This window comes from Tripterygium wilfordii, chromosome 17 (assembly GCF_013401445.1).
Source record: "Tripterygium wilfordii isolate XIE 37 chromosome 17, ASM1340144v1, whole genome shotgun sequence".
Classification (NCBI taxonomy): Eukaryota; Viridiplantae; Streptophyta; class Magnoliopsida; order Celastrales; family Celastraceae; genus Tripterygium; species Tripterygium wilfordii.
In genome coordinates, this window is record NC_052248.1 from 9,074,145 (window position 1) to 9,091,871 (window position 17,727).

At 39.4% G+C, this 17,727-nt stretch overlaps 1 pseudogene; it reads left to right on the forward strand.

The window, feature by feature from the left end:
* The first annotated feature begins 1,643 nt into the window (after positions 1 to 1,643).
* On the forward strand, positions 1,644 to 17,575 carry LOC119981880 (annotated as a pseudogene).
* The last annotated feature ends 152 nt before the right edge of the window (positions 17,576 to 17,727 follow it).

The following is a 17,727-nucleotide window of genomic DNA, read 5'->3' on the forward strand; positions in this document are numbered from 1 at the left end:
GTCCAGTACAGAAGACATTGAACATATTTTTGGCATTCCTGGTACATTCAGCTCTAGTAATTTCTAAGAATTTTGGACTTCAACCTTCACAAGAATTTCTAAAAGAGCTAGCCACCATGTTGAAGGTCAGGCAATTGATATCAAATCCCAGTAGTAGCAATGGTACTCCAGTGTGGATAACTCAGTTCCAATTCCTACAATCATTCTTTTAGCTTCTATGCAAACAGTTCATCATTTTAGAGCACAAGAAAGATGTTTTCAGGTAACGTCTTCTGGCTTTACCACTTTACCTCCGCTAGCTGCTGCTTCTATCATTGGAAATATAGTTGTTCCTCTTGGAACAAAGCTGAATAATGTCAACCAGACGCTTTCTCAGGTTGCACCTCCAGTGGAACAATGAAGAGAACCTTATATCCAGCCACAACAGTAGCATTACCAACCTTATCCTTAGAACAAACTCAGGGGGTAGGGTTAGTATGGCTATCAGCATCATTACCGTCCACCACAAGTGTTCTAGTGTTAACCTCGATAGGTAGTGAACAGGGATCAAGTCATGAACATTGTTCAAGACAGACCCATGTATTATAGGCCTTTCACAGAGAGAATAGACTGCATTCCACTCCCAAAAGATTCAGAACTATGGAATTTTCTCTTTCCTAAGGGGAAGATGATGAGTCAACTGTGGAGCACGTAACTCGTTTCACTATCTAGTGTGGAGAAGTTGGCTCAAAAGATGACTACAAACCTAAGTTATTTGGGAACTCTCTCATTGATATAGCTTTCTCTGGGTATATTAAGTTACCTACTAATTCTATTGACACATGGACAGAGATGGATGAAGCTTTCCATAAGAAGTTTTACAAAGAAGAACCATAAGTAATAGTGGTAGATTTGTCAAGTATTACTCAGTTTCTAGAAAAGCCAGGTGCAATACTAAAATACCAGAAGGAGAAGTGGTAGCACTGGCGTTACAAGGCATGCTCGTCCAATTCAGAAAGAAGTTTGGTGATTTAGACTTCCATGATTTCTCTCATTTAATTTTCAGGGTTGTTCGCTACGAAAGAGTCATTAAAGAGGAGCAAGACATGACCAACTCATCCGAAGGAGCCTACTATCGAGACTCCAATTACATGCTGGCCAATGTCAAAGATTAACTCAATCAAGAAAGGGCTGTAGCCGAGATTTTTAGCAAGAAGTCCTATATCTGCAACGACATCTTCAAATCAAAACCGACCAATATCGAACATGAACTCAATCAAGAAGTGATTGTAACTGAGATTCCTAGCAAGAAGTCCTATATCTACAAAGTCATCATCAAATCAAAACCTCTCAAGCAACCAAGAGCAACGGGTTCATCTAACTCAACCAAGTTTTACGCTTATAATGTATCCAAATAGAGAAGATCTTTGATTGTCTTCTGGCGAACAAGATAATCAAGTTACCCCCTAGGCATATAATTCCTCCTCTAGATGAAATATAGAAGAAAACTTACTGTAAGTACCAAAATTCTTGGACTCATTTTATTAATGATTGTGTGATTTTAGGAATGAAGTTCAGGCTAGGATAGAAAGAGGAAACTTTATTGGTCGCCAACCAGCCATAAGAGTGGAGCCAATCCATTCCCTTCAAAGATAGGAACACACATGGTTTTAGTCAACATAGGCCAAGTCAACATAGGCCAAATGCCTAGATCAACTCCAAGACCGGAGGTGATTCTGAAAGATGTTCAGAAGGTCAGACCCCTAGATAAACGTCAGATGCCTCATGTCCACATATTAAATCTTAAGGAGTTCTAGCATAATCGATTGTCTTCTCAAAGGCAGCAACCAACTAAACCTTCTAAAAGACCAAGGTTCTGCTCAAAATATGGGCAGAGATTCTTCAATCAGAGACAGACTCTGCCAAAAGAAGGAAGATCCATCCCAACTCCATGGAAAGGATTGAAGACTCCTTTCCAGATGTTAGAAGCTTCGAGCTCAAGTTCAGGCTCGGGGGCAATTTCAATGTAGGAAAGGTAAATTAATAAGGCTCTAATTTGTTTAAGTAGGGTTATAGCAAGAAAAGGACCAAGGAAGTCAAAATATTCAATGATAGGTCAGTCTGCCATCGTCCTTGGCAACCCAAGTCCAAAATGGTCAAACCTCTTGTTCCTTCCATCAATGTTTGAGTTAAGGTTCAGAATTCAAAGGATAAACTCATCCTTACCAAGACTCAAAAGAGGATGTTACAAAAGAAATGACAAAAAGAGCAAAATGCTGCCAAGCTTTCCCAAAAGCCATACAAAAAGCCTATCCAGATCTCTTCTAGGAAGTCTAAGGTGTGCAGTTCGTTGTTGGTGACTTCATATCCCTAGTCTTGGGAAGGATCAATTTTTAATCTCATTTTAGATAAGCAGCTTAATATCCAACTAATGAAGTCCATGTTCAGTAGAGCAATTCATACTAGTAGGAAACTCAAAAAGATAACATTCGTGAAGCATCAAGCTAGTGTATAGTAGGAACAGGGCTTGGGGGAAGAATGAACACTTTTCTATTTGTAGTAACCGGTTTTCGTCCGGCCAAAAATACAAAACTATAAAAAAATATAAATATAAATATAAAAACAAAAAAACAAAAAAGATAAAGTGGTGGAAAGGTAAAAAAAAAAGGGGAAGGAAATCGGTGGAAAAGGAGAAGAAAAGGAGAGAAAAGGTAGGGGAGAAAGAGAGAAAAAGTAGGGGGAAATTGGGTAAATAAAAAAGAAAAAAAGAAGAAAAGAAAAGAGAGGAGGCCAAGAAAAGGAGGAGAAAAGGGAGGAAGAAGAGGGGAGAGGAGGAAAAAAAAGAGGAGAACCTGGAGAAGAAAGGAGAGAGTTCGAGAGAAGAAAAGGGGTGTGGTTTCATCTCTTTGAAAAGGTTAGCTCGCACATATCCCTATCATTATTGATTCTATTCCTCTGGTTCTATTTATGCATGTTCGCAGTCAATTTCTAAAACTATGATGCATTTTTCGGACTCTGTTTCTGAGATGGTAATGGTGTGCACAGGCTTCTATCATGCTTTGTTTTTATGAATATGGCTCCGTTTTAAACCTGGTTCACATCATTGGTTTGTGTCGAGGATAAGTAACCGAGATGCTGCATCATTGGTCTGTGTGTGTGCATATATATATGGTGTACGGGTATATGTATATATAATGTGTGTGTGTAAGTTCCAGGTGCATGTGTGTATATATATATATATATGGTGTATATATAGGTGTGTATATAAGTGTGCCTCTGTGTGTGTGCATATATATATGGTGTACGTGTATATGTATATATAATGTGTGTGTGTAAGTTCCAGGTGTATATGTGTATATATATATATATATGGTGTATATATAGCGTGTGTGTATATATGTGTGTCTGTGTATGTGTATATATGTACAGTGTGCATATATATGTATATGTGTGGTGTGTATGTATATATATATGGCGGGTGCATTTGTGTGTGTATATGCGTACAGTATGTGTATATATACTGTGGTATATCTATGTGTTTGGTCCACAGTGTATATGTATATGTCGTGTGTGTGTGGGTATGTGCGCACAATAGGTGTGTGTATATTTATGTGTAGATGGTGTATATATATATATATATATATATATATGTATACAGTGTTGCATATATATATATTGTGAGCATGTGTGTGTATTATATGGTGGGTGTGTGCATGCGTACATACAGCGTGTGTATATATATATATATGGATTGTATATGTGTTTGTATATGTATATATTCCAGTTTGTATATTTGTATATATGTGTTTATGTATGCATATTTATAATGTATATGGACTTAATTTGATTTGAGTTTTTATGACGTTGGATCCCATTTGACCATTCTTGTGTTTGTGTTTGTGTTTGTTGGGCTTGGATCGGGCTTGTGACCGCATGGGCCGAAGGGCAACTTAGAGGATTTGGGCCGGATTTGAGCAATGGGTCTCAAGGGCAATATTGGGTTTTTGTACATTTGTATAAATTTCGTTTTTGTCACGTATCCTTGTAAAATGTAAATCTTTGTAATAGTATAGTGGAAAATAGTGGAAATGCATACATAAATGTTTAGGGTGCTAGAAGCATATAGACATTAGGAGATGATTTTGTGAATGATGATTGCATTAGAATGCATGCTTAGGATTTTGATTTTTCACACCATGCCATGATGCTTAGACGTATGCTAGGATTATTTGAATGTCATGAAAATAAATGCAACGCGTTAGTCATTGGATTAATCCAAGCCGTCTCACATTAATAAAACACATCAAGATTAAATTAGGGAATCCTTATGTTTTGATTAAATACCAAAGAGCCTTCAAGATATTGGGGTTCCATGGGCATTCATTGAAAACATTTGGATTTCGTGGATCCGGAAAGCAAATGTGTTTTTAGGGATTAGGAGAATTTATTTACGGACTCAACGGTGGGTTTAAAGATATTTGACCCATTCAATGAGCCATAAATGGATTCTTTCTTTTCTCATGAAGAACATAATTGTGAGTAAGACTTAAATTAAATATTTCTTGATTGTGGGCCCTTTTGGTACATCAACCAAGTCCTCAAAAAAATCCTTCTTCAAAAATATCCAAACCCACTCCAAGTGGTGCTTTATCCAATCTTTGGCCAAGCCGGGAATGGCCCCAATGATCCCGTGCAGCCCCTTTTTCCAAATATCCAAACCCACTCCAAGTGGTGTTTTCTCCAATCCTTGGCCAAGCCGGGAATGGCCCCAATGATCCCGTGCACCTTGTCCTCCAAACCACTCCAAGTGGATTTTTCATTTACATTCCAATAAGACCCATCAAAATGGGATTTTCAAAAACAAATTAGAGCCAAATAGGAAAACATTTAAAGGTAACCGATTTCGGGAGTTGTGGGGTGCCTAACACCTTCCCCATGCTCAATAGACCCCCTTGCCCATTTTTCTCGCAGACCAGAATGGATGTCCAATTGCATCCCTAAAAATCAATTGGTGGCGACTTCATTGTTTTTTCAAGCCGGTTGCTTCAGCTGGCGACTTCACTGGGGAATGTTGGTTGTTGTACCAAAGGGGTCGGGCCTTTTTGTTAGTGTTTTCCTATTTGGTTGATTTGTTTATTTTGTTGTACATTTTTCTTTCAACATTTTGAGGAATCTAATGTGTTTGTTCATGATTGTAGATAAAATAACAGGTTTTTGGTTTGATAAAATTTGAGTGTTTATTGAGGATATGGTATGATTCCCCCGCACACACATCACTATTCACATGCACACAAATGACCCATAAAAACCGGGTCCTACTAGTGATTAGTGAGGGTTGATCTTTGCTTTTGATGGATTTTGTCCTCACGTAAGCAAGGAAAAACATCCTCCTGGATTGACGTCCCTTCAAGATATTGGGGGATGGGTTCCACTTCCAGATATGGGGTGTGAACTAACCTGATCCAGTGGCCTCTCGCGTAGCCGCGTTATAGTTAGATATGCCACCCATATGCACATTACATAACCCTAGATCCGGTTCGAGACCTTCAGAAATTGGTAGGAACCTGATTTTGTTAGGAACAATGGGGGATTCTCCTATCCTTAACTCTATTTATTTCCTGTACATTTAAATACCATGTACCTTTATTCCTCATTTACATGTTTATATGTACTTGATACATACCTGTGTATATACATTCATTGAACCATACATGTACATCCTTCATACATTTGTCATATATGTCAGCCTAGGTTATGATCATGCACAAGCATAATGGCCCATACATGTCCATATATACTTGAATACTCATATATGCCCATATATACTTGTACATCTGCTAATTATCCATACTTGTCCATATGTACTTGTACATCTGTTAATCATCCATACATGTCCATATATACTTGCATGATTGTTAATCACTCATACATGTTTATACACATCTTACACTCGTTCTTTTAATACTACCATGCATTCACTACACACATTTTTTGCATTTTGACAAACTAATAAGTTCATAGTCATGCATGAAAAAAAGAAAAAAGAAAAAAGAAAAAAAAGAAACCATTTCACTCTTGTCATTGCCATCCTTATTACACAAGATTACAGTTGTGCATTGCTCAAACAATGAAAAATGGATAGCAAAAAAATACTGGTGCAGTTTTTGAGGAAATTGACTCTTAATTTTCTTGTTGATGGGGTTGGAATGGATCATTCTTTGTCTGATTCTGAAGAGATTCATGTTTTGGCTATCGATGACAGCCTTGTTGATAGAATAGTTTGCTCAAGATTACTTCCTGTAAAGTGACTGCGGTGGATAGTGGAATAAGAGTACTTCAGTTTCTGGGTTTAAACGAGGAGAATAATTGTTCTGTTGGGTTTGATAGTTTGAAGGTGGATCTGATCATCACCAACTACTGTATGCCTGGAATGACAAGATATGAGTTGTTGAAGAAAATCAAGGGATCGTTTGCCTTGAGGGAGATTCCGGTGTTAATCATGTCATCTGAGAGTAATCATGTCATCTGAGATCGTAGTGACTCGAATTGACAGATGCTTGGGAGGAGGAGCAGAGGAATCTATTGTAAAGCCAGTGAAGTTGTCAGATATGAAGCGTTTGAAAGATTACATGACCAAAGACGGAAACCAAGAGGGATGCATCAACAACAAGAGAGAGCTTCCAGAGACTTGTGATCTATGTTCATCATCACCGTCATCTTCTACTCTCAGCTCTCCGCCCCCATAGCTGTCAGATTCTCCGTCACTACCATCATCACCATTAGAGCCGTGTTCTCTACCACTGTTGGAATCTCCTATCAGACGGTTTAAAAGATCCTACTTGGATTAGGTCTTGACCGTCCGTTATGTACCCTGTCTCATTGTGCAAATATTCATAATTTCTCGGGGAGTGCGAAAGTTTTTTTTATTATTCTATTTTATTTTTATTTGAGTTGAAAAAAAAAAAAGAAGAAAAGAGAAAAAAAAAAAAAAAAAAAAGAAAGAAAAAGTTTGTCGGGAAATGAATAGTTGAGTGTGACAGTTTTGTTTTTATTATTATCTATTTGAAGAAAAAAAAAAAGAAAGAAAAAAGTTTGTCCTCAAGCGGGAAATGAATAGTTGAGTGTGATAGTTTTGTTTTTTTTATTATCATCTAGTTGAAAAAAAAGAAGGAAGAAAAGAGTTGTCCTCAAGCGGGAAAATAACAGTGGATGGTGACAGTAAAGTAAGTACTGATGTGACAGGCACCGCAAATGTCTTCGTATATGCAGAGCCATTTCCGTCTTCATCTCCATCTCAATTGCAAAAATCAAGAGCTATGCCGAGACGCTCGCGCACCGTCGTCTCAAGATTACAGTCCAGGCTTGCGTTGTTCAACAAAGCTGAAATTATTCCTGAGTGTAGAATCGACGAAACGGTACAGCGAGAAGCACTCAACAAATGGGCGATGCGCTACTTGAGGGAGCATTCCTTGCTGTTTCTAGTAGACCCAGATCCAGGAAATGACTTACTGGTGTATCCTCAGATCGTTCGCTCCTTCTATCACACTCTCATCGAGCTACCACGAAGTGAGCGGACTAGGAATCAACTGGTCTATCAGGTCATTCTAGATGGTATAAAAGTTCAATTCACGACAGCAGATCTGTGTTGCTGCTTGGGATATCCACCAGTAGATGATAAGCCCACTGGATCGCGACAACCGATCTGTGCGTCAAAGCAGAAAATTGTTGATGATATGTGTGGAGGAAAAAAGAATAGGCACAGCAACGCTACACGTCGTGCTTACTTGCCTTCAAAGATGTGGTTGCTGGATGATGCTGTCAGGAAAAATCTGTGCCCTATTAGCCATGAGCAAGAACGACGAGGAACATTCTTGTCAGTCTTATACTCTATGTATAAAGGGCAGTGGTTTGATATTGGGAAGATCTATCTGGCCATTATCTTCAAAGCCAAGGATTTTGTCGAGAGGAAGCCAACAAAGGCGGGGAAGTTATTTTTCCCACGGCTTATCACAAGGTTGCTTTTGTTCAAAAGCATTCGACCTCCTCGGCCTCAAGCATCTTTGGGATATCAGGTCACCATGCTAGAAAGAAGGACATGGCTTCAGAGCATCAACCATTTGAAAACAACTTCTGCTGGAAAGAAGCAGACCCAAGAGTGTCCCTCAGCATCACCACCTGGTGATTCCTCATCAGTAATTGCAGCATCTCCACAATTAGATCGCATGCGTGCAGCGATAGCCCGGCTAGAGATGGGGCTACAAACACTAGAAGATGGACAGCACAGGCTGGAGCACATGTTGGTAGCAGTCATGGATATGATACGGAAGTGAAAACATAGCAATCCAACAGTCAGAAATTTTGGGGAGTTATGTGAGCAGTTTGAGGAATTCCATGTTGCTATTATGGGGAATGATCAAAACTTTGCTGTTAAGCCTTGCCATGTCCTTCAGGTTTTAAGCTCAACAACTGGACCAGTTTTGAATTGCCAGTCTCTATCAACAGCCTTCAAGAGTAATATCCATGTGCACTATGATCTGTGACCCAGCTCATGGCCACTGATTGGGTTTTTGTAATGAGCATGTCTTTACTTTATCTTTTGATGAATTCGCATAGTAAGGCCTTTGCATGTTCTCATGTTTCTGATGATTCTGATATGCTTATCATACACAAAAATCGTTGCTCATAATTCTCACATCTATTCATTTCATTTCACACATCACTTCTAAAAAATCCAAATCTCACACATTCCATTTTAACAGGACTGAAATTGATGATAATAAAAAAGATGAACCGAATGAACCAGATTTTGGGGCACCCATTAACAATGTTGAATCTGATTCCGACACTGAAGATGAATTTGAGATATCGCCAGAAATGTTGAGACAAGTTAATCAAGAAGAAAAGATAATTCAGCCACACCAAGAAATTACTGAGGTTGTTAACTTGGGAACTGAAGATCAGGAAAAAGAGGCTAGGATCGGTGCAGCTTTTGAAGGAGGAGATAGAGACAAATTGATAGGTTTGCTACATGAATATCAGGGTGTTTTTGCATGGTCATATCAGGATATGCCAGGACTTGATACAAACATAGTGGTCCATAAATTGCCATTAAAACCCGATTGTCTGCCAGTGAAGCAAAAGTTGAGAAGATTGAAGCCGGAGATGCTTTTGAAGATTAGAGATGAAGTAAAAAAGCAGTTTGATGCAGGATTCCTTGCTGTAGCAAAATACCCCAAATGGATCGCAAATATCGTACCAGTCCCGAAAAAGGATGGTAAAGTTCGGATGTGTGTGGATTACAGGGATCTTAATCGGGCGAGCCCGAAAGATAACTTTCCTTTACCCCAAATTGACATATTAGTAGACAATACTGCTAAACATTTTGCGTTCTCCTTCATGGATGGATTCTCAGGATATAACCAGATCAAGATGGCACCGGAAGATCAGGAGAAAACTACTTTCATCACTTTATGGGGTACCTTTTGTTACAAAGTCATGCCATTTGGTCTCAAAAATGCGGGAGCTACTTATCAGCGAGCCATGGTTACTCTGTTTCATGATATGATGCATAAAGAGATTGAGGTGTATGTGGATGACATGATTGCTAAGTCAAAGGAGGATGAAGATCACGTGACTAACCTGGAGAAGCTGTTCAAGAGGTTGAGAAGGCACCAATTGAAGTTGAACCCCTCGAAATGCACATTTGGTGCAACCTCGGGGAAGTTGTTGGGTTTCATTGTCAGCAGAAGAGGTATTGAAGTGGATCCTGAGAAAGTGAAGGCGATCATGGAAATGCCTCATCCTCGCACTGAGAAAGAAGTCAGAGGTTTCTTGGGCAGACTCAATTATATTGCAAGGTTCATTTCACAGTTGACAACTACGTGTGAGCCAATTTTTAAGTTACTTCGGAAGAATAACCCATCAGAATGGAATGATGAATGTCAAAGTGCCTTTGAGAGAATCAAGTAGTATTTACAAAATCCACCGGTCTTGATGCCTCCGGTTGCTGGGAGCCCGCTTATTCTCTACTTAACTGTATCGGACAATTCGATGGGATGTATGTTAGGGCAACATGATTCATCGGGGAGGATAGAGCATGCGATCTACTACTTGAGCAAGAAATTCACCAGTTGTGAGACAAACTACTCCATGTTAGAGAAGACTTGTTGTTCATTGGCATGGGCTGCGCCTAGGCTCAGGCAATATATGCTGTATCACACTACTTGGTTGATCTCGAGGATGGATCCGATCAAGTATATTTTTGAAAAACCATCTCTTTCAGGGAGGATTGCAAAATGACAGATGTTGTTGTCAGAATATGATATTTTGTATGTTGCCCAGAAGGCAGTGAAGGGAAGTGCAATAGCAGATTACTTAGCAGAGCAGGCGATTGATGACTCTCAGCCTATGAATCCAAGGTTCCCAGATGGAGAAATCTTGTCCTTAGAAATGGAGAGTCGGAAAGATATGGACGGATGGGTTATGTTGTTTGATGGCGCTTCTAATATCGTTGGTAATGGGATTGGGGCTGTGCTTATTTCTCCAGAGGGAAAAGTTACCCCGTTTACTGCTAAGCTTTATTTCAACTGTACCAATAATGTGTCTGAGTATGAGGCCTGTGCCATGGGAATTCAAGCTGCTATTGATGTTGGGATTAAAAAGCTTCAGGTTTATGGTGACTCTCAATTGGTGATCAGGCAATTGTGTGACGAAGGGGAAAACAGGGATGCCAAGTTAGTCCCGTATTATCAACACATCAAAAAGTTGATCAAATTTTTTGACTGTGTGGAATTTGATCATATTCCAAGAGAAGAAAACCAGATGGCAGATGCTTTGGCCACTTTGGCAGCCATGTTTGGTTTGGACCCTCGAGGAGAAGTGGAGGTTATCAAGATTGAGAAACGTGAAATTCAGGCGCACTGTTTGAATATAGTAGCAGAACCTGATGGCAAACCCTGGTATTATGATGTAAAACAGTATTTGGAGAAAGGAGAATACCCTCCAGAGGCCTCAGATAATGACAAACGCACCATCCGAAGACTCTCAAGCTCTTTTTTCTTGGATAAAAATGTATTGTATAAGAGAAGCTCGGGATTTGTGCTTCTTCGATGCGTGGATATTGATGAAGCCAAGCAGATTATGGAAGAGATTCATGAAGGAATATGTGGTACTCATTCGAGTGGATATTCAATGGCAAGGAAGATATTGCGAGCCGGTTACTATTGGCTTACCATGGAAAGAGATTGTATTAGATATGCAATCAGATGCCATAAGTGCCAGATTTATGCTGATAAAACTCATGTCCCAGTGAACCCTCTGCGGGTATTAGCAGCACCTTGGCCCTTTTCAATGTGGGGTATCGATGTTATTGGCCCTATCGAGCCCAAAGCTTCCAACGGACATCGTTTCATCCTGGTTGCAATTGATTATTTTACAAAGTGGGTGGAAGCAAATTTTTATGCTAAAGTGACAAGTAACGTTATCGCCCGATTCTTGAGAAAAGATATTGTATGTCGCTATGGGGTTCCCGAAAGGATCATTACTGACAATGGCACGAATTTCAACAGCAAGATAGTAAATGATTTATGCGAGCAGTTCAAGATCAAGCATCATAATTCATCTCCTTATCGTCCCAAGATGAACGGGGCTGTTGAGGCGGCTAACAAAAATATCAAGAAAATCATCCAGAAGATGACAGAGAATTACAAAGATTGGCATGAAAAGCTTCCTTTCGCTTTATATGGGTACCGAACTTCGGTGCGTACATCCACTGGTGAAAGTCCTTTTGCTTTAGTATATGGGACAGAGGCGGTCCTTCCCATTGAAGTAGAAATCCCTTCGCTAAGAGTAGCGATGGAGGCCAACTTGGAGGAGACGGAGTGGGTCCGAGCCCGTTATGAACATCTAAATTTTATTGAGGAGAGAAGATTAGGGGCACTTTGTAGAGGACAACTTTATCAAAGACGAATGATAAGAGCACATCACAAGAGGGTGCGCCCTCGTTGTTTCAGAGAAGGGGATTTAGTGCTAAAGATGATTCAGCCACCTCAAAAAGATCACCGTGGAAAATGGACTCCTACCTACGAGGGACCATATGTGGTGAAGAAAGCATTCTCTGGTGGAGCAGTAATTTTGACAAGGATGGATGGAGATGATTTGCCTCACCCAGTAAATGTTGAGGTTCTCAGGCAGTATCATGCTTAAAAAAAAAAAAAAAAAAAAAAAAAAAACCCGCTAGAGTGAAAACCCGAAAGGGCGCTCTAGGCAAAAATTAGGGACAAAATAAGAAAAATCCCGCTAGAGTGAAAGCCTGAAAAGGCGCTCTATGCAAAAATTAGGGACAACAAGAACTTTTATTGGAGTGAAAACCCTCACGGGTACTCTAATTATGGCTGCAAGAAAGGAGGTCGAGACATGAGTCTGTTGGTTGTTAACTTGTCTTGCATTGACATTGGTGCGGAGTACAGAATCGACCTCGTAGTTGCCAGATTGGAGGACAGTTATTTGGGCAAGCACCCAAAACTGGGGCAGTTCTCGGGATGCTCTTTAGGCTATCATTTGTTTGTTCGTTAAACAGAATGAGAAGTTTGTTGGCAAAAATGGAGGACTCAGAGACAGTCTCAGACGAGTCAGATTTGATCATTGTTAATTGGGTGCACACCAAAACTGGGGCAGTTTTGGTGGAATCTTTGAATTATTACATATTTCATCTTGGAGAAGTTGGGTTTGTCCCTTTTTCCTTTGACTTCTCTACATTCTTGTACATACCTTTGTCAATCGGCACTCGTCCTTTCAATAAAAATGGTGAAGAAATTCATTTCTGTAGTTTTGTCACTTGTGGCATCTGTTTTCCATACCCCAACTCCATTCTCAATCCATGTTCCAAAAAGTTTATCACCTGCATTCATTAATTGACATGCATGGCTATACTATTGAATTTATCACTGATAAAGTTTTGACTGGAAATGTGGAATATGCATTAGGACATTACTCTTGCTAGGAATTTGATTGGATTTTGGCATCCTAAGCTGGAAAGGATTTGAATAAAAGATTTGAAGCAGAGGTAAGCATTAGCAGGAAAGGGAAGATCATAATCATGTGACGCGCACAACGAAATGAAAATAAATCCAGATGAATTGGCAGCCTTGAGCTCAAAAGTGGGCACACATGCAGAGAAGAAAAGAGATAGCTGAAGAGTTGAGTTTGGGAATGAGCGAGAGCCTTTGCTAATCAGCATAGAGAAGATACATTGAAAATCCAGAGTCAGAAAATCAAACCCTACAAAGAAGCAGATTTGTTCTAGCAATTCGCAACTGTACGCGTGACTGAGGACGGCAGAGCCTTGAAAGAGCATGCATTCACTCGTTAATGAGACAGCCATATTTGAGCAAAATAGGTCATTACATGCATCATTTTTGCATATGGTTTGTCCTCTTTGTATTATGGCAGGTTTATGCAGAAGATACCGCTTGGACGTAGTCATTCTCCTCAAATCAAAGCATATCATCTGCTCGAAACATCTTTCTGTCAAGGTGAGATTACAAAAAACTCCTGAGCAATTTTTCTCAAACAAAAAAGCATTGGCCAAGCCGGGGATGGCCCTATGATCCCGTGCACACTGTTTTTTAAATCACAAAACCCACTCCAAGTGGGATTTCATTCAAGCATTGGCCAAGCCGGGGATGGCCCTATGATCCCGAGCACATTGTCTTTTTCAATTTACAAAACCCACTCCAAGTGGGATTTCATTCAAGCATTGGCCAAGCCGGGGATGGCCCTATGATCCCGTGCACAGTGTCTTTTTCAATTCGCAAAACCCACTCCAAGTGGGATTTCATTCAAGCATTGGCCAAGCCGGGGATGGCCCTATGATCCCGAGCACATTGTCTTTTTCAATTTACAAAACCCACTCCAAGTGGGATTTCATTCAAGCATTGGCCAAGCCGGGGATGGCCCTATGATCCCGTGCACAGTGTCTTTTTCAATTCACAAAACCCACTCCAAGTGGGATTTCATTCAAGCATTGGCCAAGCCTGGGATGGCCCTATGATCCCGAGCACAGTGTCTTTTTCAATTTACAACACCCACTCCAAGTGGGATTTCTTTCAAGCATTGGCCAAGCCGGGGATGGCCCTATGATCCCGTGCACAAATGATCCCGAGCACTTTTTAAGCCAAGCCGGGAATGGCTACAGTGATCCCGCGCATCTTTCCTTATCCTTTCCGTACGAAATTCGGTTAACTACACCTTTGTCCGCCTTTTACTTCATAAAAGACATACAAAGGGGGGCAGCTGTAGTAACCGGTTTTCGTCCGGCCAAAAATACAAAACTATAAAAAAATATAAATATAAATATAAAAACAAAAAAACAAAAAAGATAAAGTGGTGGAAAGGTAAAAAAAAAAGGGGAAGGAAATCGGTGGAAAAGGAGAAGAAAAGGAGAGAAAAGGTAGGGGAGAAAGAGAGAAAAAGTAGGGGGAAATTGGGTAAATAAAAAAGAAAAAAAGAAGAAAAGAAAAGAGAGGAGGCCAAGAAAAGGAGGAGAAAAGGGAGGAAGAAGAGGGGAGAGGAGGAAAAAAAAGAGGAGAACCTGGAGAAGAAAGGAGAGAGTTCGAGAGAAGAAAAGGGGTGTGGTTTCATCTCTTTGAAAAGGTTAGCTCGCACATATCCCTATCATTATTGATTCTATTCCTCTGGTTCTATTTATGCATGTTCGCAGTCAATTTCTAAAACTATGATGCATTTTTCGGACTCTGTTTCTGAGATGGTAATGGTGTGCACAGGCTTCTATCATGCTTTGTTTTTATGAATATGGCTCCGTTTTAAACCTGGTTCACATCATTGGTTTGTGTCGAGGATAAGTAACCGAGATGCTGCATCATTGGTCTGTGTGTGTGCATATATATATGGTGTACGGGTATATGTATATATAATGTGTGTGTGTAAGTTCCAGGTGCATGTGTGTGTATATATATATATATGGTGTATATATAGGTGTGTATATAAGTGTGCCTCTGTGTGTGTGCATATATATATGGTGTACGTGTATATGTATATATAATGTGTGTGTGTAAGTTCCAGGTGTATATGTGTGTATATATATGTATATATATATATATATGGTGTATATATAGCGTGTGTGTATATATGTGTGTCTGTGTATGTGTATATATGTACAGTGTGCATATATATGTATATGTGTGGTGTGTATGTATATATATATGGCGGGTGCATTTGTGTGTGTATATGCGTACAGTATGTGTATATATACTGTGGTATATCTATGTGTTTGGTCTACAGTGTATATGTATATGTCGTGTGTGTGTGGGTATGTGCGTACAATAAGTGTGTGTATATTTATGTGTAGATGGTGTATATATATATATATGTATACAGTGTTGCATATATATATATTGTGAGCATGTGTGTGTATTATATGGTGGGTGTGTGCATGCGTACATACAGCGTGTGTATATATATATATATGGATTGTATATGTGTTTGTATATGTATATATTCCAGTTTGTATATTTGTATATATGTGTTTATGTATGCATATTTATAATGTATATGGACTTAATTTGATTTGAGTTTTTATGACGTTGGATCCCATTTGACCATTCTTGTGTTTGTGTTGGTGTTTGTTGGGCTTGGATCGGGCTTGTGACCGCATGGGCCGAAGGGCAACTTAGAGGATTTGGGCCGGATTTGAGCAATGGGTCTCAAGGGCAATATTGGGTTTTTGTACATTTGTATAAATTTCGTTTTTGTCACGTATCCTTGTAAAATGTAAATCTTTGTAATAGTATAGTGGAAAATAGTGGAAATGCATACATAAATGTTTAGGGTGCTAGAAGCATATAGACATTAGGAGATGATTTTGTGAATGATGATTGCATTAGAATGCATGCTTAGGATTTTGATTTTTCACACCATGCCATGATGCTTAGACGTATGCTAGGATTATTTGAATGTCATGAAAATAAATGCAACGCGTTAGTCATTGGATTAATCCAAGCCGTCTCACATTAATAAAACACATCAAGATTAAATTATGGAATCCTTATGTTTTGATTAAATACCAAAGAGCCTTCAAGATATTGGGGTTCCATGGGCATTCATTGAAAACATTTGGATTTCGTGGATCCGGAAAGCAAATGTGTTTTTAGGGATTAGGAGAATTTATTTACGGACTCAACGGTGGGTTTAAAGATATTTGACCCATTCAATGAGCCATAAATGGATTCTTTCTTTTCTCATGAAGAACATAATTGTGAGTAAGACTTAAATTAAATATTTCTTGATTGTGGGCCCTTTTGGTACATCAACCAAGTCCTCAAAAAAATCCTTCTTCAAAAATATCCAAACCCACTCCAAGTGGTGCTTTATCCAATCTTTGGCCAAGCCGGGAATGGCCCCAATGATCCCATGCAGCCCCTTTTTCCAAATATCCAAACCCACTCCAAGTGGTGTTTTCTCCAATCCTTGGCCAAGCCGGGAATGGCCCCAATGATCCCGTGCACCTTGTCCTCCAAACCACTCCAAGTGGATTTTTCATTTACATTCCAATAAGACCCATCAAAATGGGATTTTCAAAAACAAATTAGAGCCAAATAGGAAAACATTTAAAGGTAACCGATTTCGGGAGTTGTGGGGTGCCTAACACCTTCCCCATGCTCAATAGACCCCCTTGCCCATTTTTCTCGCAGACCAGAATGGATGTCCAATTGCATCCCTAAAAATCAATTGGTGGCGACTTCATTATTTTTTCAAGCCGGTTGCTTCACTATTGACTAGAGGTATTTTGATGATCTTGCTTGCAATGTTGAAACAATTTTGGTAGCAAGTGTATCCATCATGTATCAGCCTGAAGTAGCTAGTATCCTAAAAAACTAATCAGAAAAATAACTCAGAAGTCAGTCAAAGAGGAATCCCAAGATCTCCTTCAAAGGCGTCTACGGGAAACTAGCTAGTTGTGTTCATTACAAATTCAGAAGATGAGGCAGAATCCTTTATCATGTTCAAAAAAATGACACTCAACATGATTCAACACCTATGACTAATCTATCTCTCAGGCCATATGGATGAGTTTGAGTTCATTTCCATCAATGCCACTATATTAAACTTTGTAGGAGGTATATCTATAGTTCAAAACATTCTGGTTGTAAACCTCACTATTGGAAACAAGATCATCACAACTCCATTCTCTGTAATCAACTCATGGTCTACATACAATCTCTTGCTAGGAAAAGACTAGATACACTCATGTATGGCAATTTCATCTTCTCTACATCAATGTGTGGTGTTTTGGAATGAGAATGACATTGAAGTGATAAGGGTAGACAAGAATCTATTTTTGGTGTTAGCAAATTGTACGGAAGCCTTGCCATATGATGAAGACATCGACAATTTTAGAGTGACAAGCCTAAACAAACATTGCAAACCTACATCTGTTACATTTAACAAGGATTCATCATTGGAAGAGGTAAAATCTATCTACACTCAGGTTTTTGACCCTTTGATGACTAGAATTTGTAGGCTAATCACCCCTATCATACAAGAAGTTAATGATGTCGAGACAACTGATAGAAGTTGAGTAGGCCCAGGCCTTGAAGATCACCATACAAAAGATGACCTCTTCTTTAGTAGAAAAATGCCTAAGAGTTTGTTCCAAACGGACTCCCATGTCAACGTAGTGAAATTGATCTTTGAAGAAAACTAAATAGAAGATTATGCCAGCCAGATAGA